The 24,526-nt window shown below is 42.9% G+C and overlaps 1 protein-coding gene and 1 long non-coding RNA gene across 9 annotated transcripts in view; one reads left to right on the forward strand and one right to left on the reverse strand.

The window, feature by feature from the left end:
• Positions 1 to 1,139, reverse strand: part of BRD4 (bromodomain containing 4) — a 73,822-nt gene extending 72,683 nt beyond the window's left edge. For 3 of the 8 annotated variants that reach the window (XM_056570860.1, XM_056570859.1, XM_056570858.1), the window contains exon 1: positions 821 to 1,137. The gene's annotated coding sequence lies outside the window, so the exon portion shown is untranslated. Of the gene's footprint in view, positions 1 to 185; positions 207 to 820 lie in introns of those variants that run through there. The other 5 variants (XM_056570857.1, XM_056570854.1, XM_056570862.1 and 2 more) reach the window with 4 other exon arrangements.
• Positions 1,140 to 8,053: 6,914 nt separating this feature from the next.
• Positions 8,054 to 24,037, forward strand: LOC130367889 (uncharacterized). The gene is made up of 3 exons (XR_008892208.1): positions 8,054 to 8,540; positions 22,356 to 22,411; positions 24,003 to 24,037. It is a non-coding gene; the product is annotated as an uncharacterized LOC130367889 (long non-coding RNA).
• Positions 24,038 to 24,526: the final 489 nt, after the last annotated feature.

Consider the following 24,526-nt stretch of genomic DNA (forward strand, 5'->3'; position numbering starts at 1 on the left):
CAGTTGCCCACAGCAACCAGATTGCCTCTCATTTAAAGTTTTTTTTATTTTAAAAGGAAAGAAGCAGTCTGGTTGCTATGGGTAACTGGTCAACCTTTTCTCTGCACAGGTTTTAGCATGTATTATCAATCACATAACATGTAAGCTTAATCCAAAAAAAATATATATATATAAATAAAATTCACCAAAAATGTAACTGCAACTGCTTTCATCTGACCCATGTATAACAATGCAGTCAATACACGGTAAAATACAAAATAAAAATCATGTTTTCATCAATAGGACATATTTACGAAAGTTACGTAAACCTGGGGACGCCTTACGCCAAGAGCGTAACCATTTCCCCCCCAGCTCTTTCCTGCACCGATGTGCGAAAGTGACGTAACCCGCCCATTGTACAAACCCGGCCCACTGCCTTACGCAGGGAACGTAAATAGGCTCTCCTGCCTGTAGGCTCGTAAACAGTGCAGCTCCCGCCAACAAGAAGCCAAGGTGCATGCCAAGGATGTCTGCATCACCCCACTGTGACTCACCGCCTGTGCGGAGGACAACCGGGCCACAGAGCGGCCTATAAAACACACACAGACTCTACGTAAACTGCGTACCTGCGGGGATTTTCCCCAGCATTACGTTTGCCCGCAGACTCCGCTCCGAAAACTACGACAAGAATTATCCAGCAAAAATGTACGCAAACGGCGTAAGGGCCTCTACAGAAACATTACGTCAACTCCTCCCTTCCACCAAAGTGCCTTGGTTATGCAATGCGGGCCCGGCGTATCCCGAAACCGTGAATAGCTCAGGCTTACGGCCCTGCGCTCACCTTCAGGGCCTCTCCGGGAGGCGGGGAAACGTAGCGACAATGCAAAGGATCCGGTCGCTAACGCGGGCACTCGCAGAAACGGGTCAGCGGAGCGATCACCGACGGGGATTAATGGAGACGCACCGAGAGCGAACTCCCACGGCACCTTCCTCACACAGCGCCGCCGCTACGCTCCGTGACGTCACACGCATACTCCCACGTCGTTCTAGACCCGCCTCATCGCGCGAGGTCTACTTCTGCGCATGCGCGGGGGTCGCCGGGAAGTTGACGCTCCCTTTCTACGCCCACTTTGCCCCGCCTCTCTAGCGGAAGCAGAAGTGATTGCCTAACAGTGTGCCTCCAGCTGTTGCAAAACTACAATTCCCAGCATGCCCGGACAGCCGAAAGGCTGTCCGGGCATGCTGGGAATTGTAGTTTTGCAACAGCTGGAGGCAAGCTGCTTTGAAAACACTGCTTAACCCCTTAAGGGCACAGCCAATTTTCATTTTTGCGTTTTTATTTTTTTCTCCTCTCCTTTTAAAATCTATAACTCTTTTATTTTTTCACCTACAGACCTGTGTGAGGGTTTGTTTTTTTGCATGACCAATTGTACTTTGTAATGACACCATTAATTTTACTGTAAAATGGCGCCACCAAAAAAAAGTATTATTAATGGTGAGAAATTAAGAAAACAGCATTTGGAGTGGTTTTGTTTTTATGCTGTGGACTTTACAGTAAAAATTAAGTTTTTTCTTAATTTTGTGGGTCGATATAATTAAAATGATTCCCATGGATATACGCTTTTCTGTTATTAAACTGCTTTTAACATGTGTATGTTTAATCTTGCTCTATTCTGACCCCCTATAACTTTCTCATTTTTTGTTATATGGGGCTGGGTGAGGGCTCATTCTTCATGCTGTGATCTGTAGTTTTTATTGCTATGTGAGTTTTGGATTACTTTATATTCTTTTTTTTTTTTTGAGATGTGATGTGACTAGAGATGAGCGAACTTACAGTAAATTCGATTCATCACGAACTTCTCGGCTCGGCGGTTGCTGAGTTTTCCTGCATAAATTAGTTCAGCTTTCAGGTGCTCCCGTGGGCTGGAAAAGGTGGATACAGTCCTAGGAGACTATTTCTTAGGACTGTATCCACCTTTTCCAGCCCACCGGAGCACCGGAAAACTGAACTAATTTATGCAGGAAAAGTCAGCAACCGCCGAGCTGAGAAGTTCGTGACGAATCGAATTTACTGTAAGTTCGCTCATCTCTAGATGTGACCGTTCACACGGTTCACCATACAGAATCTTTAACACCATAAAGGAAAACTGTCAGCTTTCTCCCCCCGCATTAACCAGTAGTACTGGCTGGTAGTGCGTGGGACGCTGATCAGTTTGATGCTTACCGAGCCCGGATCCGCCGCGCCGCTCGGGCCCTAATCTTCTATTATCGGGATATGTAATGAGGTGCTAAATGGCTCCGGCCGGGCTAACTGGCACTTTGACGTCAGTGCCGCCGGACACAGCGCCGCCCAGCTCATCAATATTCCTTCCCTCTCTCTTCATTACAGAGTGGGGAAAAGAGGGAGGGGAGGAATATTGATGAGCTGGGCGGCACTGACGTCAGAGTGCCAGTTAGCCCGGCCGGTGCCAGTTAGCACCTCATTAGCAGATCCCAAAAATAGAAGATTAGGGCCGAACGGCGTGGCGGATCCGGGCCCGGTAAGCATCAAACTGATCAGCGTCCCCCGCACTACCAGCCAGTACCACTGGTTAGTGTAGGGGGAGAAAGCTGACAGTTTTCCTTTAAAGGAAAACTGTCACTTTGATCACCCACACTCAACCTATATACACTGGGTTATAGTGTGGGTGACCGGGAATCCAAACATGGGTCACTTACTATAATCGGTAATATTGTCCGGTGCAGTTACCCTTGTGAATTCAGGGAGTCGAGCGCAGGAGGCGGGTTCCTGCCAGCAGGGCCGCCCTCGCTTCTTTCCGTCTTCTCAATCAGCCGTCCCCTCAGTAAGCATATTCATATTCTGTGACTTCTCGTCCTAATGACGTAAGTCGCATGTCACGTGAGCGTTGCGCTCTGTCGGTAGAGCGCATGCGTCGGTAATTTACATGTAGTCATGTGAGAGTCATAGTCATGTGAGAGCTGTAGAGCTGCCGGCGCATGTGCTCTACCGACAGAGTGCAGTGCTCATGTGACATGCGACTGACGCCACCAGGACGTGGAGTCGCAGAATATGAATATGCTAACTAAGGGGCTGATTGAAAAGATGGAAAGAAGCAAGGGCGGCCAGCCGGCGGGGCACCGCCTCCTACGCGCGATTCCCTGAATTCAGAAGGGGAACTTCGCCGGACAATATTTTGGGAACCACAGCACCGATTATAATAAGTGACCCCTCTTTGGATTCCTGGTTACCCACACTATAACCCTGTGTACCAGTGTATTAGGTTTAGTGTGGGTGACCAAGGTGACAGTTTTTCTTTAAATGGGCATTGTCGGATCCAAAAACTTTTTATATGTTGTTACTGATGAAAATTAAAGACCTTTTGTAATATGTTTTTTTTTTATTTATTTTTGAATATTTAAAGGAGTAGTGCAGTGAAATATAACTTATCCCCTTTCCGAAGGGGATAGATCGCAGTGGGTGATCTCCTGAACGGGGGCCCTGGCAGTATGCCGGAGCGTCCGTTCCGACCCCCGCAGGAAGCCGCGGCTGACAGGCCCCCTCCATATATCTCTATGGGATACATGGAGGGGGCGTGTCACCCACCCCTCCGTGTCTGGGTCAGGACGCCCCCTTCCAGCCGACTGCCAGGGCCCCGTTCAGGAGATTGCGTGGGGTCCCAGCGGTCAGACCCCCCACGATCTATAACTTATCTCCTATCCTTTGGATAGGGGATAAGTTATATTTCATTACAGAACTCCTTTAATACTGAAAACTGCTCCTGAAAATCCCACCACAAGGGGTCCCCATACCTACTGGGACACTAGTCCTGCAGCAACACAAGGCTGCATGAGCAGACACACCAATCACCTCCCACCATCACAAGGGAGGGACACGCCCCTTTCCACCACACACCAATCACCTTCCACCACCACAAGGGAGAGACACGTCCCCTTCCACCACACACCGATCACATCTCACCACCACAAGGGAGGGACACGCCCCCTTCCCCTGAGAGCATTTCTAACACTGAGCTTATGAAAAGAGGGATTTTTATAATAAATATCGGTGATTACAAATACAAAGTCAGGATTAGGTACTGAGTAACATAACTTTTAAAAAAAAAATTTTGTGGGATCTGACAGGTACTCTTTTAATTAAACAGGGCGTACACATACGCCCTGCCCCTGCTCCCCTTCTATGACGCGCTCTCATCAGCCGCTGGGACCTGTGGCTAATGCTAGACATCACTGATGGTGGTGATGCCCAGCATTAACCCCTTAGATGCCGTGATCATATTTGATTGTGGCGTCTAAAATGTAAATAAAAATCTCAGCTGCTCAGTCGCAGTTAAAACGCGGTGTCCCGATAAGCTGAAAGGATGGCAGGAGGGCTCTTACCTGCCTCCTCGCTGTCTGACCGTGCAAGAAAAAAAAGTGTTAATAAATGTGATTTAACCCCCTTCCCTAATAAAAGTTTGAACAAAAATAAACATAAACATACAGTGGTCCCTCAACATACGATGGTAATTCGTTCCAAACGAGCCATCGTTTGTCGAATCCATCGTATGTTGAGGGATTCGTGCAATTTAAAGTATAGGAAGCTGTACTCACCTGTCCCCGCCGCTCGAGATGGTGTCCCCGCCGCTCCCGATGGTGACCCCGGGCCTCCGCTGGGCTCTCCGCTGTCTTCTCCGGTCCTCCGCTGTCTTCTCCGGTCCTCTTCTGTCTTCTCCGGTCCTCTTCTGTCTTCCGCAAGGCCTTACTTGGCCTGCGTAGCGACGTCATTACGCCGCTGTGTACGCCATTCCTATTGGATGGCGTGCACAGCAGCGTATTGACGTCATCGGAGAGGGCCGAGAAGACGCCGGAAGACCAGCGCTGGACCCGGTGGGCACCTCGGAGCATTGTGGAGGGGTGAGTAATACTTACCGCACCACACGGGGAACATTCAGCTGCTATCCGGCAGCAGCTTAAGCATTTGGCGCTGCTGGATAGCACTTAATGCGATGGCCCCGACATAAAAAAGCATCGTATGTCGATGCTGACATCGACATGCGATGGCCTCTGAGAGGCCATCGTATGTCGATTTCATCATATGTCGGGGCCATCGTTGGTCGGGGGGTCACTGTATGTAGTATCGCCGCGTGTGTAAATGTCCCAACTATAAAAATATAATGTTAATTAAACCACACGGTCAATGGTGTAAACGTAAAAAACTACCAAAGTTCAGAATGGCATATTTCGGTCACTTTACATACCAACAGTAACATTTTTATAAAAATCAATCAAAAAGTCCCATCAAAACAAAGTTGGTACCGATAAAGACTACAGATCATTTTTTTCTGTATACATCCCCTTATACAGAAAAATAAAAGGTATAGGGATCAGAAGAGGACAATTTTTGGCATATTAATCTTCGTACAAAAAATTATAATTTTTTCAAAGTAGGTAAAATAAAACAAATCCTACATAAATTGGGTATCATTGTAATCATATGGCTCTACATAATAAAGATAATGGGGGAGATTTATCAAAACCTGTGCAAAGGAACAGTTGTCCATAGCAACCAATCAGATCGCTTCTTTCACTTTGCAGAGGCCTTGTTTAAAATGAAAGAAGCAATCTGATTGGTTGCTATGGGCAACTTTTCCTCTGCACAGGTTTTGATAAATCTCCCCCATGTGTATTTTTAATGAAAAGTGTACTATGTAGAAAAGGAAGCCCCCAAAAGTTATAGTTTTTGTTTTTTAAATTTCTCCCCCACAAATAATTTTTTGTTTTGTTTAAAGATTTTGTGGTGAAATGATTGATGTCATTACAAAGAACAATTGCAAGCCCTCATATGGGTCTGTAGGTGAAAAATTGAAAGCGTTAAAGGGGTATTCCGGGCAAAAATATTTTATCCCCTTTGCAAAGGATAGGGGATAAGATGTCTGATCGCGGCGGGCCCGCTGCTGAGACCCCGCGCGATCTCCCTGTAGCACCCACATTCTATGCGGGTGCTGAATCTCCAGTTTCGGAAACCTCCAGGTTTCCGGGACTGGGGACGTGACGTCACGCCACGCCCCCTCCATTCATGTCTATGGGACATGAATGGAGGGGGCGTCGCGTGACATCACGTTCCCAGACCCGGAAACCCGGAGGTTTCTGAAACTAGAGACGGAGTCCCTGCATAGAATGCAGATGCTGCAGGGAGATCGCGGAGGGTCTCAGCAGCGGGCCCCCCGCGATCAGACACCTTATCCCCTATCATTTGCAAAGGGAATATATTTTTTTGCTCGGAATACCCCTTTAAGATTTCTAGAATGGGAGGAGGAAAAAACCAAAGTGTAAAAATGAAAAATCAATGCGTCCTCAAGGGATCTGATTGGTTGCTATGGGCAACTGCTCTACTTTTCCTTTGCACAGGTTTTGGTAAATCTCCCCCTATATGTCCTTTTATGTAATCAGGCAGCAACAGCAGTTATGCCCTACTGTATTTAATCCATGTGATGTATTTTTTGATACATTGGTTCCGGTGGGGGCATATGTCTGCGGGTTAAATATTGTTTTACATTCTGATCTTTCATCTGTCTCAGTTTTGCTGCGCCTTTAGTTTCCAGGCCAGTGGTTAGAGTGTCATCCATTATGTGAATTATTCTTTCTCTTTAGGTTATAGGTTACTCTAGTAAGCCAGCGGACGGCGTCATCTTGGTTCAGCATCCTTGTGGTGTCCTTTCCAGGACATGTATTTTGAAGTAAACACTACTATTGTTGTCAATGTATGTGGCCCACATTGATGCATTGTTCTTTTTCATCCTTATAATTTTTGAACTTATCCAATCAGAGTTGCCTATTTTCCCCTGATATTGGAATATGTGCCAATTTGAGGCTGCGCTGGACAGCACCTTATTGTTTTTGAGGGTATAGCTTAATATGTTATTAACCACTTAAGGACAAGGACAATTTTCGTTGTTGCCCTTTCGTTTTTCCTCCTCGCCCTTTAATAGCCATAACTCTTTTGTTTTTTCATCTACACACCCATATAAGAGCTTGTTTTTTGCATTACCAATTGTACTTTGTAATCTTGATACTTTAGGTCGTCACGATTAAAACAATACCAAATTTGTATAGTTTGCATCGTGTTTTACTAAATTACAAAAATTCTAATTTTTTTTGAAAAATTTATTTTAATTGCCATTTTCTCACCCCTATAACTGTTTATTTTTTATTTTTCGGTATACCCAACTGTTTGAGGGCAAATTTTTGGCATCGTAATCTGTTATAGGACAGGAGTGAGCACAGAGGAGTCCCACCTTTACTTACTGGACTTTTTCCCAGCCTGTGCTTGAGCTGGGACAAAGATGAAGCTGCAGCCGGACAGAATTATGTTTTGGATGGTATGGGGAAGATGTCATATTCATTAAAGGATTATGGGTCAGAATTTGCTACAGAATTTGCAAATCCCACCATGAATCCACAGGGAAATCTGCTAGAAAATATGAACCAAATCATAATCATTTTAGAACAAAATTTCCATGGTGGATCCCAACAGCTGATGTGGAAAAAAAAAAATCAGTATATTCACCTTCTGCTGCTCCCATGTTAAAACTGGTAAAATTGACGACGGAGAGTCAGGTCATGTTCACATTGAGGAATATCTGTGCGGAATTCCAGCAGAATATTCCGAACAGACATTCCACTGCAGCAGACTCCCATTGATTTCAATAGGATTCTGCTGCACTGTTCACACAGTTGAAATCCCGATTCTGGCATCCCTAAAAAGAATAGACTTGTTTATTCTTTTTGTGGATTTCGCTTGGAAATGCATTGCCATCTATGAGATGGCGCATTTCCGAGACGGTCTTAGAGCCCGACGGATCGGGCAAATGTGCGGAATGTCCGCACGTGTTTTCCGTGCATTTAACGCCATGTGAACATTGCCTTACAAAGCCCTTTACATATTTGACCAGTGTCTTCCAATCAGTGTGCCTTCAGCTGTTGCAAAACGACAACTCCCAGCATGCTGAGAGTTGTCGTTTTGCAACAGCTGGAGGCTCACTGGTTGAGAAAAACTGTATTAGATAGTCGGTGATCCAGTCAAAATCAGATCTGTCTGACTTTTCTTATTTTCTAAGACCTTGTTCACATCTGCTTCAGAGTCAGAAAACTATGCCAGATGGACACTGACCGAAACCATTGACTTCAATGACGTCCATCTGGTTTCCATCAAGATCTAACCGGAAATAAAGTTATCGCTGGTTCACTCAGTTTCCCCATATTCTGCACCATCAATGGAGGGCCAACGCAGATGTCAACATAGGAGTGTCTCTCCATTGTGTATCATAGGGGTGGACAAGATTGGCAAAATCTGTAAAAGTAAACAAAATATATTTAGCAAGCTTTGACCGTGAACTTAACTTTGGATTTACTACAATATAGATGATTTTTATTTTTGTGTGGAAACCCTTGAGTTTTTCTATACTTTTCTTGGCACAGGACTGTATAAAATCTCTGGGACATTTCTTAACCTACGACTTCTGCGCTGTTCCTCCTCCATAGCAGTAACATTCTCTTGCCAGGTATATGATTAATGAAGTTCTGGCTTGTTCTCCAGTTCTATGGAAAAGATGGAACCTCCCTCCCCTTTCACCGAGGCCTCTCTGATTCACCAAGGCACATCATGGAGCATTTTATCTCCAGACAACTTAAAAAAAAAACTAAAGGAATTTAGAGCTCAGTACAGAAAGTCTCGATTTGTTGCCAATTCGGTAAAGATGGAAATCGTGCGTACAAAGTAATTTGCTGGAGTATAAGACAAAAAGGCAGATTTATTTATAAAATATGTCAGGATGGATTTGTGACAATATATGGAGTTTATATGCTTATTTTCAGAAACAGCGCCACTCTTTATCGTAGTCTGCATCTGGTATTGCAGCTTTCTGTTGAACTGGCCTCAATGGCTACAATGCCAGTAGACATTGGCGTTCTTGGCGGGATGTGAATGGAAACATTGCGGCTATCTGCTGATGTCATCAGGACCTAGCGACATTCTGATGTGTATGAGGACAGTCAGTGGCGTTTTGTTGGATTATAACATAGTTGTTGATAGGACAGATAAGCAGATATGTCTGGCTGCTGCTTTTCATCATCTTTCTATGGTAGCGCAGGCAGGCAGGTTATTGCTACATTCAAAGAGAATCGAATTCTTAGTAATAATAACAGTATAATAAGTTAATCAGATAACTTTTGTCTATTGAAATTGGTGGGGTGTGGCTATTTTTATGATGTCACCACCATGTGGCTTAAAGAGGTTATCCAGAAATAGAAATGTGGTGGCCCAGTACAGGAGGTGCTACCCGTACCCTTGCTGCCCTGTCAGGCAGCCTCCTGCAGACTGTTTACCATGTGATTTGTCATGTGATTGTTACCCAGGAGGTATCAGTGACCAGGTGACTTATGGGTGACCAATGGGACCCCACCAGAGCCTCCCCCATATAATCCCTGGGTGGAGCCACTGCACGGTCTCTTAGTATTTGCTGAGGTCCGGTCAAGTCATGCCTAAGTGTGTGTCCAGAGTCATAGGAGACCTCAAGTCTAGTCTGCAGCCACAAGCTACAAACCTGCAAGTAAGTCACAGTTTTGTCAGTCACAAGTCAGTCAAGTCAAAGTCATCTGTCTAGTCAATGTGGCCTGCACTAAATTGTCCACCTCTACTACAAGTCGCAGCAAGCCATGGGCCCGGCTGAACTGTATAGCCTTTTCACCCTGTCTGCCCTCAGTTAAGCTACCATTATCTGTAACTTGGCGTCAGAGTCTTTATTGCCCCCGTGAATATCCCAGGATCCAGCGGTATACCTTTGGGTGGTATTCAGGATAAACCCTGCCTGGCGTCACAAATACAAGGGGTTAATGCCATCTGCCCCTAGGGTAATTCCATCTGCCCTTTGCATCACACCCCTTACCACATAAAAACAGAGACAGATGGGGAGTGGTTTTTGAAAGAAATTAACTCTGTTTTTCTGTTCTTGGATAACCCCTTAAAAGTGTCCCTGTCACAAGATTACTTTTATATTTTTTATGTCTCCTAATTTCCTTGTTTATGTTGCTCACACTGCATGCAGTTTACTGAGTAGGAGGGGGAATGTGAAAACTTCCTCCCTCACTCCTAAGAGCTGACAGGCTGTTCTTTGCACTGAGGCTCTATGACACACCCCTGGCTCACACAGGCTATAGCTGTAGGGTCGGTGTTCTGGAACCTTGTGGTAAGAAACATGGAGTATTTTTTTTTTACCCCAAATTTTTTTTTTTTTTTTATCAATGTATATTACTACTACTACTACTACTAATAATACTAATACTAATAATAATAATGATAAAGATTATTATCTACATTATATTAAAAGTTTTTGCAAATGACGGTGCCAACTTAAGGAATTTAATATCCCTGACCCCAGTTATGATCATAAGGTAACACTCTCGATCAAAAATAAACTTTTAACAATGTCTATTAACATTAATAGATGGTTAATTCCAAATGGTTACTATCTTAATGTCATAAGCCTTAAATCACAGATAAGAATGCTTCAAAGTAATTTTAGCTAGTTCTTCTAGACATTTTGGTACCATTTTGGATTCTAAATCAGATTGAATTGACATTTATGTCCTTGTTTCCCTTCACCAACTATAGAGAATGTTTTGTTTATAGAGAGTAATGTGGGGTATGTCAGACCTCACAAGCTCTTACCAGGTTAAGTCATTTAAAATATAGATACCAAATACACCACTTTGGGAAAAAAAAAATTATATTTGTTTTAATACTATATTCATTCTATAAGTGTGCACTGTGAATAATAGGTCAGATATAATGTTTGTATTTAATTATTCAAATTAGAGAATCAACAATTAATAAGCATCTACCATATTGTTTAATCCAATGGATGTGACCTATGTATATGACGATTATATTTGTGTAATAACATAAATATAACATATATATTAACCCCTTAAGGACCACAGGTTTTTCCGTTTTTTGCACTTTCATTTTTTCCTCATCACCTTCTAAAAATCATAACACTTTCAATTTTGCACCTACATGAGTGCTTATTTTTTGCGCCACCAATTGTACTTTGCAATGACATCAATCATTTCCCCACAAAATTTACGGCAAACCCAGAAAAAAATATTTTTGGGGCAAAATTGGAAAAAAAAAACTGCCATTTTTTAACTTTTGGAGGCTTCCGATTCTACGCAGTGCAATTTTCGGTAAAAATGACACCATATATTTATTTTGTAGGTCCATACAGTTACAATGATAACCAATTTATATAGGTTTTCTTTATTTTATTACAAAAAAAAAATTATAACTACATGTACTAAAATTAGTATGTTTGAAATTGTCATCTTCTGATCCCTATAACTTTTTTTATTTTTCCGTATACGGGGTGGTATGGGGCTCATTTTTTGTGCCGTGATCTGAAGTTTTTATTGGTACCATGATTGTTTTGATCAGACTTGATCACTTTTTATAAAAATTTTTAGGGTATACAAAGGGACCAAAAATACGCAATTTGGGACTTTGGAATATTTTTACGTGTATGCCATTGACCGTGCGGTTAAATTAACCTTATATTTTTATAGTTTGGATATTTACGCACCCGGCGATACCACATATGCTTATATTTATTGTTTATATATTTTTTATATGGAATTTGGGAAAAGGGGTCTGATTTTAACTTTTAATAAGGAAGGGGTTAATGTTTGTGTTTTTGAACTTTTTTGAACTTTTTTTTTTTTACACTTTTAGTTCCCTTAGGGGACTTTTAGGAGGAATCATTTGATTCCTCATACAGATCAATGTGGTTCCACAGAACCGCATTGATCTGTGTGCTCTGCGCTTTATCATTGTCAGAGCCGCAGCCAGCACAGGACATGAGGTAAGCCCTTCAGCTACCTCTGCAGTGGGTCGCCCCCCCCCCCCGCCATCTCACTGCGGGGTGGGGGTCGATCCACTCCACTGGACCACCAGGGAGCAGTTAAAGGTACCTTCAGACGCCGCTGTCAGCTTTGACAGCGGCGATCTAAAGGGTTAATAGACGGCCGCGGCAATCGCCGCATGTCGGCTAATAACGCTGACCCCCAGCACCAGGAATCAGCTGGGGCCGGCTGGTATGGCACAGGCTCGAGTCGGGAGCATATATACGTCCATGGTCGTTAAGGGGTTAAAGGGGTACTCCGGTGAATAACAATTTTTTTCAAATAAACTGGTGCAAGAAAGTTAAACAGATTAGTAAATCTTAATCCTTTAAGTACTCATCATCTGCTGTATGATCCAGAGGAATTTGTGTAGTTCTTTCCAGTCTGACCAGAGTGCTCTCTGCTGACACCTCTGTCCATGTCAGGAACTGTCCAGAGTTGGGGCAAATCCTCATAGCAAACCTCTCCTGCTCTGGACAGTTCCTGACATTGACAGAGGTGTCAGCAGAGAGCACTGTGGTCAGACTGGAAAGAACAACAACAAAGGACTCAACTTCCTCTGAGGCATACAGCAGCTGATACTGAAAGGATTTTGATTTTTTAACCAGTTCAGGATGCAGGGAGTAAAGGTATGACCCCGGCGATTTGACATCTTATCCCCTATTCTTTGGATAGGGGATAAGATGTCTAGGGGCGGAGTTCCCCTTTAAGGCCATGTTCACACAACAAAATATTTGCGGGATGTGTGACCGGAAAACAAGTGGAGATTCTGCAAATAGCAGGTGTTGGCAATACATGCCGATCCTTGGACCGCTCGGAAATACACCATAGACGGCAATGCATTGGCAAGGGGGACATGTCAATTCTGTTGGTGGAGGCCAAAAATCAGGATTTCTCTGGCATATGTTTTCCACCGTAGACATTCCGCCGTGTGTTCGGTGCAGCAATGGGACTCTGCTGCAACAGAATTTCTGAGTGGAATTTTTCTGCTATATACAACAAATCCCCTAAGGGTCTTTCAAATAAAAAAAAACAACACACCTTTAGGTGAAAACCCCGCTGGGATCACCCTAAACTAAAGACCCCCCCCCCCCCCCCGTATAAATAGAACTTAGCTTTTTTTCCCACTAATGATAAAATTCTTTGGTGCTGTGCTCATTTACCACTAGGTGGCAGAAATGTTTTAAAATTACATTCACTATGTCATGTTTTTCTTTGAATAAAGGAAGAAATAGAAGGAAATTTATTATGTGGTGTCCCTATGTAAGACTACCTTTAACCCCTTAAGGACCAAGCCCATTTTGACCTTAAAGGAGTAGTCCAGTGGTGACTCAGTGGTTTACAATTTATCCCCTATCTTAAGGATAGGGGATAAGTTGCAGATCGCGTGGGGTCCGACCCCTTGGGCCCCCCGCGATCTCCTATACGGAGCCCCGACAGCCCGCGGGAAGGGGGCGTGTTGACCTCCGCACGAAGCGGCGGCCGACACGCCCCCTCAATACAACTCTATGGCAGAGCCGAAGCGCTGCCTTCGGCAATCTCCGGCTCTGCCATTGAGATGTATTGAGGGGGCGTGTCGGCCGCCGCCTCGTGCGGGGGTCGACACCCGCTATCTCGGCGGAGAGCCGGGGCCCCGTACAGAGAGATCGCGGGGGGCCCCAGCGGTCGGACCCCCCGCGATCTCAAACTTATCCCCTATCCTTAGGATAGGGGATACGTTTTTCACCACTGGACTACCCCTTTAAATGGGCACTGTCAGATACAAAAACTTTTGATATGTTGTAAAGCATGTATAACCAATAGGTTTTGCAATTGCTTTCATTAGACAATTTTCAGTATTTCATACTGAAAAAGCCAGTCAAACAACTGCCCCGGCACCCCGGCACATCGCCCAGGGGGGTCCTGAGACACCCCATGTCGGCAATCGGAGAAAATCGCATGTCAATTCAGACATGCGATTTTCTCCAATTCCGGGCTGATCGGGTCTCTGGTGACCCGATCACCCGGAAAATAGGGCTGATCGGAGCTGTTAGCAACAGCCCCGAACAGCCTAAGGGATAGGAGTGAGGTCGCAAAGCTGCGATCTCCTCCTATCCCCTGCCATTAATCAGAACAGAGTTCTGACCAATGGCAGGGCAGGACAGGGGGTTGCCATGGCAACCCCCGTTCTTCCCGCCCCTGGATGTCGTGGGGATCTGGGAAGAAGATGGAGGCCGTACCTGCAGGAGAAGATGCCTGGGGACCCGGGATCTTCGCTGGAGCCTGCTGGATACTTGCTCAGGTAGGGAATCGACGGTGGGGGGTGAAAGTGAAAGTAAAACGATCTTTACTGTGGCAACCACTAGGAAGGCCAAACTGCAACTCCCAGCATGCCCAGACAGCCAAAGGCTGTCTGGGCATTCTGGCAGTTGTAGTTTTGCAACATCTGGAGGGTCACAGTTTGGAGACCACTGTTACAGTGGTGCCCAAACGGTAGCCCTCCAGATGTTGCCAAACTACAACTCTCAGCATGCCCCCACTGCCCAGGCATGCTGGGAGTTGTAGTTCTGTAACATCTGTCCCTTCAGATTTAGCAATTTTCATGAAATTTTTGAAAATTGCTGCTCTACTTTGAAGCCCTCTAATTTTTTCAAAAAGCAAAAATATGTCCATTTTATGATGCCAACATAAAGTGGACATATTGTATTTGTGAATAAAAATAAAATTTATTTGGAATATCCAATTTCCTTACAAGTAGAGAGCTTCAAAGTTAGAAAAATGCAAAATTTTCATGATATTTGGGGATTTTTCACCAAAAAAGGATGCACGTGACGCCGAAAATTTACCACCAAAATAAAGTAGAATATGTCACGAAAAAACAATCTCAGAATCAGAATATTCGGTAAAAGCGTTTTCGCGTTATTAATTCGTAATATGACGGTGGTCTGAATTGCGAAAAAGGGCTCAGTCCTTAAGGTGAAAAAGGGCTGCGTCCTTAAGGGGTTAAAGACCAAGGACGTATGAGTACGTCCTTGGTCCCGCTCCTGTGATATAACGCGGGGTCCCACGGTGACCCAGAATCATATCACGGCGGGCCCAGCGTCATAGTGAAGCCGGGACCCGCCGCTAATAGCGTGCGGCACTGATCGTGGTGCCGCGCGCTATTAACCCTTTAGCCGCGCACTCAAAGCTGAGCCACGCGGCTAAAAGTGAAAGTAAAAAGTGACGGTTAGCTCAGTGGGCTGTTCGGGATAGCCGCGGCGAAATCGCGGCATCCCGAACAGCTTATAGGACAGCAGGAGGGTCCCTACCTGCCTCCTCGCTGTCCGATCGCCGAATGACTGCTCAGTGCCTGAGATCCAGACATGATCAGTCAAGCTGCAGAATCATCGATCACTGGTTTCCTATGAGAAACCATTGATCAATGTAAAAGATCAGTGTGTGCAGTGTTATAGGTCCCTATGGGAGCTATAACACTGCAAAAAAAAGTGGGAAAAAAAGTGAATAAAGGTCATTTAACCCCTTCCCTATTAAACGTTTGAATCACCCCCCTTTTCCCATAAAAAAAAAAACCACAGTGTAAATAAAAATAAACATATATGGTTCGCCGCGTGCGGAAATGTCCGAATTATAAAAATATATCGTTAACTAAACCGCACGGTCAATGGCGTACGCGCAAAAAAATTCCAAAGTCCAAAATAGTGCATTTTTGGTCACTTTTTATATCATGAGAAAATGAATAAAAAGCAATCAATAAGTCCTATCAATACAAAAATGGTACCGCTAAAAACTTCAGATCACGGCGCAAAAAATGAGCCCCCATACGCGGAAAAATAAAAAAGTTATAGGGGTCAGAAGATGACAATTTTAACCCCTTAAGGACCAAGGACGTACCGGTACGTCCTTGGTCCTGCTCTTCTGATATAACGCGGGGTTACACAGTAACCCCGCGTCATATCATGGCGGGCCCGGCGTCATAGTGAAGCCGGGACCCGCCTCTAATAGCGCGCAGCGCCGATCGCGGCTAAAAGTGAAAGTGAAAGTTCCCGACTAGCTCAGTCGGGCTGTTCGGGATAGCCGCGGCTAATTGCGGCATCCCGAACAGCTGACAGGACAGCGGGAGGGCCCCTTCCTGCCTCCTCGCTGTCCGATCGCCGAATGACTGCTCAGTGCCTGAGATCCAGGCATGAGCAGTCATGCGGCAGAATCGTTGATCACTGGTTTCTTATGAGAAACCAGTGATCAACATAGAAGATCAGTGTGTGCAGTGTTATAGGTCCCTATGGGACCTATAACACTGCAAAAAAAAAGTGAAAAAAAAAGTGAATAAAGATCATTTAACTCCTCCCCTATTAAAAGTTTGAATCACCCCCCTTTTCCAATAAAAAAAAAAACACAGTGTAAATAAAAATAAAAATAAACATATGTGGTATCACCGCGTGCGGAAATGTCCAAATTATAAAAATATATCATTAATTAAACCGCTCGGTCAATGGCGTGCGCGCAAAAAAATTCCAAAGTCCAAAATAGTGCATTTTTGGTCACTTTTTATATCATTTAAAAATGAATAAAAAGTGATCAATAAGTCCTATCAATGCAAAAATGGTACCGTTAAAAACTTCAGATCACGGCGCAAAAAATGAGCCCTCATACCGCCCCATACACAGAAAAATAAAAAAGTTATAGGGGTCAGAAGATGACAATTTTAAACGTATTAATTTTCCTGCATGTAGTTATGATTTTTTCCAGAAGTCCGACAAAATCAAACCTATATAAGTAGGGTATCATTTTAATCGTATGGACCTACAGAATACATATCAGGTGTAATTTTTACCGAAAATTGTACTACGTAGAAACGGAAGCCCCCAAAAGTTACAAAACAGCTTTTTTTTTCAATTTTGTCGCACAATGATTTTTTTCCCGCTTCACCATAGATTTTTGGGCAAAATGACTGACGTCATTACAAAGTAGAATTGGTGGCGCAAAAAATAAGCCATCATATGGATTTTTAGGTGTAAATTTGAAAGAGTTATGATTTTTTAAAGGCAAGGAGCAAAAAACGAAAATGTAAAAACGGAAAAACCTCCGGTCCTTAAGGGGTTAAACATATAAATTTTCCTGCATGAAGTTATGATTTTTTCCAGAAGTATGGCAAAATCAATCCTATATAAGTAGGGTATCATTTTAGCCATATGGACCTACAGAATAAAGATAAGGTGTCATTTTTACCGAAAAATGTACTACGTAGAAACGGAAGCCCCCAAAAGTTACAAAACGGCGTTTTATTATTCAATTTTGTCTCACAATGATTTTTTTTTCCGTTTCACCGTAGATTTTTGGGCAAAATGACTGACGTCATTACAAAGTAGTGGTGCAAAAAATAAGCAATTGGTGGCACAAAAAATAAGCAATCATATGGATTTTTAGGTGCAATAGTGAAAGAGTTATGATTTTTTAAAGGCAAGGAGCAAAAAACGAAAGTGCAAAAACGGAAAAACCCCCGGTCCTTAAGGGGTTAAGGGCAGGGCATTTTTTGCACATCTGACCACTGCTACTTTATGCATTAATAACTCTTGGATGCTTTTAGTTATTAATTTGAGTCCATGATAGTTTTTTCGTGACTTCTACTTCATGTTAGTGGTAAATTTTCGTCAATACTTGCATCATTTCTTGGTGAAAAATTTCAACATTTCTTGAAAAATTTGCATTTTTTCACTTTGAAGCTCTCTGCTTGTAAGGAAAATCTTCATTCCAAATAAATTATATATTGATTCACATATACAATATGTCTACTTTATGTTTGCATCATAAAGTTGACATGTTTTAACTTTTTGAAGACATCAGAGGGCTTCAAAGTTTAGCAGCAATTTTCTAATTTTACACGAAAATTTCAAAATTTGAATTTTTCAGGTACCAGTTTAGTTTTGAAGTGAATTTGAGGGTCTTTATGTTAGAAATACCCCATAATGGACCCCATTATGAAAACTGCGCCCCTCAAAGTATTCAAAATGACATTCAGAAAGTTTATTTACCCTTGTTATCATGTTATTGTCGTCCCATTTTTTATTTTTTCAAGGGGTAAAAGGTAAAATAGCTCCCCAAAATTTGTAAACAAATTCCTCTCGAGTAAGGAAATACCTCATATGTGGATGTAAAGTGCTCTCTGGGTGCACTAGAGGGCTCAGAAGGGAAGGAACAACAATGGGATTTTGGAGAGCGAACTTTGGTAAAATGGAAAATGTTTTTGGGGTGCATGTCGCATTTAGGAAACTCCCATGGTGCCAGAACAGCAAAAAAAAAAAAAAAAAATCACCCCAGGGGGATGTGAAAATGAAAAATTTTATTTTTTTCATTAAAATGCTGGTGTTACCCCAAATTTTTCATTTTCACAAGGGGTAATAGGAGAAAAAGCCACCCAAAATTTATAACCAAATTTCTTCTGAGTATGGAAATACCCCATATGTGGATGTAAAGTGCTCTGCGGGCGCACTACAATGCTCAGAAGAGAAGGAGCTCCATTGGGCCTTTTGAGAGAGAATTTGTTTGGAATGGAAGTCGGGGACCATGTGTGTTTACAAAGCCCCAATGGTGCCAGAACAATGGACCCCCCCCCCCCCACATGTGACCCCATTTCAGAAACGACACCCCTCATGGAATGTAATAAGGGGTAGTGAGCATTTACACTCCACTGGCGTTTGACAAATCTTTGAAACAGTGGGCTGTGCAAATGAAAAATTTCATTTTTAGCCAATCCTTGTCGGTAGCATCATCCTGAGGTTAAAATTTGTTAGTCATATGAATCGTGGACATGTGACCGGCGCTGTAGGGGATCACAATAGGCCTATTGTGATCACCAACAGCACCAGTCAAGTGTCCACGATCTTGCACGACAATCCCGCTGTCTGCACATTTATCCGAACTTAACCTATATCACGGCACTAATTGTGGGTAGACTGCGAAAAACTTTTCCTTTTACACTGGCAGTATTGTCTATACTGTGCTTATGGAGACATTCATATCAATTAACTTAACCCTGCTGCGCAAAATCGCAATTCTTAGAATTATATACAATTATACTTCAGTATAACATAAATGTAACTTCAGAATAACAAAAAGGAAAAGAAAAGCCGCGCATATAAGGGAACTTGTATTAGGAAAGCTATCATTTATATACTTATATCCAGGTGAATCTGACTATACATATAACCATATTACCGTAAATACTCGAGTATAAGCTGAGTTTTTCAGCATGATTTTTCATGCTGAAAACACCCCCCTCGGCTTATACTCGAGTGAACTTTCCGCCCTCAGTGGTCTTCAACCTGCGGGCCTCCAGATGTTTCAAAACTACAACTCCCAGCAAGCCCGGACAGCCATCGGCTGTCCGGGCATGCTGGGAGTTGTAGTTTTGAAACGTCTGGAGGTCCGCAGGTTGAAGACCACTGCGGCCTTGGTCATCATCCAGACCCCCCCCCTTTAGTTAAGTACTCACCTCCGCGCGGCGGGACGTTAGGGTGAGCTGGTCCGGGCCATCTGTGCTGCAGGACCGTCCGGTGGGGAGGGATAGTCGTTCCAGGCTGTCCATCTTCACCAGGGGGGCCTCTTCTCCGCGCTTCACACCCGGCCCCGGGGTAATGACGTTGCCTTGACGACGACGCACAGGGACGTTGCTCATGAACGTCCCTGTGCGTCGTCGTCAAGGCAATTTCATTATTCCGGGGCCGGGCGCGAAGCGTGGAGAAGAGGCCCCCCTGGTGAAGACGGACAGCCCAGAACGACTATCCCTCCCACCGGATGGTCCCTGCAGCACAGATGGCCCGGACCAGCTCACCCTAACGTCCCGCCGCACGGAGGTGAGTACTTAACTAAAGGGGGGGGGGGGGGTCTGGATGATGACCAAGGCCGCAGTGGTCTTCAACCTGTGGACCTCCAGATGTTTCAAAACTACAACTCCCAGCATGCCCGGACAGCTGATGGCTGTCCGGGCATGCTGGGAATTGTAGTTTTGGAACATCTGGTGGTCCGCAGGTTGCAGACCACTGTTAAATCAGACATTGACAAGCGGTGATGATGAAGGGGGTGGTGTGGGATGATGACAGGGTAATGACAGGCGGTGATGATGAAGGGGGTGGTGTGGGATGATGACAGGGTAATGACAAGCGGTGATGATGAAGGGGGGGTGTGGGATGATGACAGGGTAATGACAGGCGGTGATGATGAAGGGGGGGTGTAGGATGATGATAGGGGGATGATGATAGGCGGTGATGATGAAGGGGGTGTGGGATGATGACAGGGGGATGATTATAGGTGGTGATGATGAAGGTGGGATGATGACAGGCGGTGATGATGACAGGGTGATGATGATGAGGGTGTTAATGACGGGGGTCTGGATGATGACAGGGGGGATAATATATTAGGGGCCTCAGCTTATATTCGGGTCGGCTTATACTCGAGTATATACGGTATATCAATATTTGTCCAGTATCTAATGATCATTAAAAGAAAGATCAATAAAAGAAGTTATTGTGAGATGTCACATTTTTTATGAGGATCAGACTCATTCACCACTGTAAACAATGATTTGCTTTATAGGTAGATATTGCTACATTATTATTAATTAAATACATATGATTTCCTATATATAAATATATATATATATATATATATATATATATATATATATATATATTTTTATATTTAGATGTATATATATTTATTTATAAATATATGTATATTTTTTATAATTATTTTATGCTTCATGTTGCTAAAGGGGTACTCCGGTGGTAACCTTTTTTTTTTAAATGAACTGGTGCCAGAAAGTTAAACAGATTTGTAAATTACTTATCTGTAAATCTTAATACTTTTAGTACTTTTTAGCAGCTGTATGTTACAGAGGAAATTTTCTTTGTCCAGAGTAGCATGGGTTTGCTATGGGGATTTTCTCCTGCTCTGGACAGTTCCTGATACGGTCATTAGGTGTCAGCAGTGAGCACTGTGGACAGCACAAAAAAGAAATACAAAAAATAAAGATTTTCCTCTGTAGCAAACAGCTGCTAAAAAGTACTGAAAGGATTAATATTTTTTTTCTTATAGAAGTAATTTACAAATCTGTTTAACTTTCTGACACCAGTTCATTTAACCCCTTAAGGACTCAGGGTTTTTCAGTTTTTGCACTTTCGTTTTTTCCTTCTTACCTTTTAAAAATCATAACCCTTGAAATTTTCCACCTAAATATCCATATTATGGCTTAATTTTTGCGTCATCAATTCTACTTTGCAGTGATATTAGTCATTTTACCCAAAAATTCACAGCGAAACGAAAAAAAAAAAATCATTGTGCGACAAAATCGAAGAAAAAACACCATTTTGTAACTTTTGGGGGCTTCCGTTTCTACGCAGTGCATATTTCGGTAAAAATGACACCTTATCCTTATTCTGTAGGTCCATACAGTTAAAATGATACCCTACTTATATAGGTTTGATTTTGTCTTCCATCTGGAAAAAATCTACATGCAGGAAAATGTATACGTTTAAAAATGTCATCTTCTGACCCCTATAACTTTTTTATTTTTCCACGTACAGGGCGGTATGAGGACTCATTTTTTGCGCAGCGATCTGAAGTTTTTATCGGTATGATTTTTGTTTTGATCAGACTTTTTGATCACTTTTTATTCATTTTTTAATGGTATAAAAAGTGACTTTTTTGGACTTTTTGGGAATTTTTTTGCGCGTATGCCATTGACCGTGCGGTTTAATTAATGATATATTTTTATAGTTTGGACATTTTCGAACGCGGCGATACCACATATGTTTATTTTTTTTATTTACACTGTTTTATTTTTTTTTATGGGAAAAGGGGGGTGAATCAAACTTTTATTAGGGAAGGGGTTAAATGACCTTTATTAACACTTTTTTTAAACATAGGGACCTATAACACTGCACACACTGATCTCTCATGCTGATCACTGGCGTCTATTAACACGCCTGTGATCAGTGTTTTCGGCGTTATCGGCGCTTGGAGCAGTCATTCGTCGATTGGACACCGAGGAGGCAGGTAAGGGCCCTCCCGGTGTACTGTAAGCTGTTCGGGACACCGCGATTTCACCACGGCGGTCCTGAACAGCCCGACTGACTAGCTGGGATAGTTTCACTTTCACTTTAGAAGCGGCGGTCAGCTTTCACCGCCGCTTCTAAAGGGTTAATACCGCATATTGCCGCGATCGGCGATGTGTGGTATTAGCCGCGGGTCCCAGCCGTTGATGAGCGCCAGGGCCGATGCAATGTGATGTGGGGTCGCAGCGCTACCCCGCTTCATATGGCGGGAGCCGGTGCAGGACGTAAATATACGTCCTGCATCGTTAAGGGGTTAAAAAAAAAAGTTTTCCACCGGAGTACCCCTTTAACTTATTGATCGCTCTGATATATTTTATCATTTCTTTTTAGATGTTAATATAATGGGTCGCATGGCCTTTCCACACATGGACATTACTCCTATCATGGTAAGTATTTTATAATGTTCTATTGGATATTATTTTTATTATACTGTATATATCAGAATATTTATGATTTTACCAATAGTAAATACTATTATATGTTAAGTATTCTTGACCAGAAGTTCTGCCAACCTTTTGGTGTAGAATATTACCTTATTTACATTTATTTAATATTTCTGAGATTATTCCAAGAACACAGACAACTTAAAGCCTTCATTTAGGCCATTAGGACTACGATTTGCTAGACGGTAAATCTATCAGGCTTCTTCTCTTAGTAGGGTCTTAGTTTTGGTAGAAATTTACAGTTAGTACAATGTCCACAAGGGAAAGTCCCCTGTGGTGATTAAGGTAACCATGCGATTGGGCTTGATTCCCAATTTTTTTCCACATTTTTATGGTGACTATGCACTAAAATGTCACGTAAACTTGGACCTCTACGATAGATGATGCTTGGTCTCGGACCTACCTTATTTCTTAGGTCCGAATCAGATGGTAAAATATGCTAGAGGATTTTAAGATTCCCTAAAAGCGTTCAGAGTAAGCGTCATAAGTTCCTATGCACTTAATGTTGTCATCTTGTTACTTGTCTTTACGTTTATCACCCAATAGTTCTGCTCTATTGGTGGATTATAGGCTTTCTGCATATTTTGAGCCGGATAGCCTCTCTGTTGGATTTTCATTATCAAGTTTTTACTTTCCTCCAAAAAGTAATTTTCCTCAGAGCAATTTCTCCTTGGCTCTGAGGTACTGACCTACAGGAATACTCCTTCTCAAGGATGCAGGATGCCAGCTTTCCCAATGTAGTAAGCTCTTTTATAGCAGTGGGATTGCGATAAATATTGGTTTGAATTTTATTATTTTCATCAATGTATATGGTGATATCAAGATATCAAGGAAGTTGATGGATCTTCTGCCTATTTCAGAGGTACATTTCATACCTATCTTATTCTGACATAGTCTGTTGACAAGTTCTCTAAACAAAAAACGTGACCCATCCCAAAAAATCTAAATATCATCAATGTACCTCCGCCAAAATAAAATGTGTTTAGTGAACCAACTCAAATCATCACCAAAAACTATAGTGCTCTCTCGCCACCCTAAAAAAAGATTTGCATAAGTGGGGGCATAGGTGATCCCCATGGCGGAACCCTTCACATGGTGGTAAAAGTTACTGCCAAAGAGAAAATAATTGCGTGTAAGGACAAAGGAAAGTAATTGAGTGACAAAAGAATTGTGTCTTTTAAAGTGTCTACTCTTGGTGTTCAGAAAAGTGTTGATAGCTGTTTAACACAAATTGTACTGTATATTGCTAAACACATTTTCAACATCTAAACTCATAAGTCAAGTGGTATCCGTGACTAGTAAATCATTAATCTTTGAGGCAGTGTCTTGGTGTCTTTTAGAAAAGAAGAAAGAGAAGGTACAAAGGGAGCCAGTATTTTATAAATATAGCAGCTTGCTCCTTGTGTCAAATTGTCGTTCCTCGAAACTATGGGATGCCCTTTTAAAGTACTTATCCTTTTATGCATTTTAGGAAGTGCATAAAAAGTAGAAATAGTTGGTTGTTGAATAAAGATAAATTTTGCTTTGTTTTCAGATATCAGACCATTTGACTGTGCAGAAGACAAAATCACCTTGAGTTTCTATAGGCAAGTATTAGTTGGGTCTTTGGGTAATTTTTCATAGGTGTCTCTATTATCTAAGATGCTGTGCACCATTTCACAACACTTTGCTGGCGTAAATGTACGTCATGCTGACGTGGTACTTAGCGCACCATGACGTCATTTACGCTATCAGCAGCCAGGGACCCGCCGGTAATGGCGGACATCCGCGATCGCGTGAATATCCACCATTAACCCCTCAGATGCCGTGATCAATACAGATCACGGCATCTGCAGTGTGGCGGTACTTTGAATGGATGATCGGATTGCTTACAACGCTGCCGCAGGGACCCGATCATCCAGCATGCGGCTGGAGGTCCCCCCCTAGCTCCGGCTGTCTCCCAGGGTCTTCTGCTCTGGTCTGAGATCGAGCAGACCAGAGCAGAAGATGACCGATAATACTGAGCAGTGCTATGTCCTATACATAGCACTGAACAGTATTAGCAATCAAAATGGAAAG

The sequence above is a fragment of the Hyla sarda genome, chromosome 4, assembly GCF_029499605.1.
Source record: "Hyla sarda isolate aHylSar1 chromosome 4, aHylSar1.hap1, whole genome shotgun sequence".
NCBI lineage: Eukaryota > Metazoa > Chordata > Amphibia > Anura > Hylidae > Hyla > Hyla sarda.